Below are 1,636 nucleotides of genomic sequence, written 5' to 3' on the forward strand. Positions count from 1 at the left end.
TGCCCATACCCCTGCCCCTCTCCCCTCTGGCAACCATCAGTTTGTTCTCTGAATTTATAGGTCTGGTTCTGCTTTTTGTTTGTCTCTTCATTTGTTTTTTAGATTCCACATGTAAGTGAAATCATATGGTATTTGTCTTTCGACTATTTGACTTATTTCACTTAGCCTAATACCCTCTAGGTCCATCCATGTTGTCACAAAGGGCAAGATCTCATCCTTTTTGTGGCTGAGTAATATTCCAGTAAATATGTATATGTATATATATAAACATATACATATAAGTATATGTATGTACACGTGTGTGTGTATATGTGTGTGTGTGTGTGTACACATCTTCTTTATCCATTCATCTACTGATGGACATTTGGGTTGCTTCCATATCTTAAAAAATATGGACTGCGTTCAGAATTTGCGTGTTATCCTTGCACAGGGCCATGCTAATCTTCTGTGTATTGTTCCCATTGTAGTATATGTGCTACTGAAGTGAGCACTAACATAGAAGAATTCCGTTGTTTTTTTTTTTTTTTTTAAGGGAAAAGGATTATCACATTTATTCAGAGCCAGAGTGGCCATTGTCATTAATGTTTCATTTAGTAGCCATTCATCTTTCTGAATAACTACAGAAATGCCTTTACTGAATTCCATCAGAGTTTTAGTCTAAGTAAGAGTTCCATTTTTGGGAGTACATTGGATATTCAGATAAATTTATTTCATAAGTATTCCCTTTTAGATTTAGTCATAAATTAAAGTTTGCAAATTCTTTGGAATATATAGAGAGTTCAGAGGTAAATGCTTTATTTTACTTCCTCACTCTTATGGAAATGTGATTGTATACTTTTGCCTTCAGAGGAATATTTCATATTTTATTTCCACTATATATCAAATAAGAATGATTCATAGTAACTGATTATAGTAATAAATATATCTATTTGAATATTTTAACTGTAATGCAAGTGACTAGTATAATTTCTCTGTCTTACAAAAGTTTTCACAGAGCTATCAAGTCTTTTGTATTAACATATTGTAAAATTAAAGCTTCCTGATATTAAACACGGAATATAAAATATTTTTGAAAGTTGAGCCTGTAGGAGTATATTTCTGAACCAAAAAGTCACATATATTAATACAGATGACCCTGAGTATATAATATAATTTTATTCCCAAACTAAGCAATTTTTTTTAAAGATTTTATTTATTTATTTGTCAGAGAGAGAGCGAGCACAAGCAGGGGGAGTGGCAGGCAGAGGGAAAAACAGGCTCTGCTGAGCAGGGAGCCCGATGTGGGGCTTGATCCCAGGACCCTGGGATCATGACCCCAGTGGAAGGCAGTCGCTTAACCAATTGAGCCACCTAGGTGTCCCAGCAATTTTTCTACTATGAAGCATGGATATTGGTATTTAAGAACCAATAACACCTGGGCATATTATACATTTAAATGTAGTATTACCAAAAACAAAAATTGAATTTAGGTAATCAAAGATTTGATTTGTATATATATATATATATATATATATATATATATATATATATATATATATATATAAAGAGTGTGTGTGTATATATATATACTTAATTAAGCATATATACTTGTGTGTATATATATATATACTTAAATTATCAGTATGATTCTAACATT

At 31.9% G+C, this 1,636-nt stretch overlaps 1 non-coding gene across 1 annotated transcript; it reads right to left on the reverse strand.

Moving 5' to 3' along the window:
- Positions 1-385: 385 nt before the first annotated feature.
- On the reverse strand, positions 386-491 carry LOC113919049. The gene has a single exon (XR_003518792.1). It is a non-coding gene; the product is annotated as a U6 spliceosomal RNA (small nuclear RNA).
- Between the last annotated feature and the right edge of the window lie 1,145 nt (positions 492-1,636).

The sequence above is a fragment of the Zalophus californianus genome, chromosome 1 (assembly GCF_009762305.2).
Source record: "Zalophus californianus isolate mZalCal1 chromosome 1, mZalCal1.pri.v2, whole genome shotgun sequence".
Classification (NCBI taxonomy): Eukaryota; Metazoa; Chordata; class Mammalia; order Carnivora; family Otariidae; genus Zalophus; species Zalophus californianus.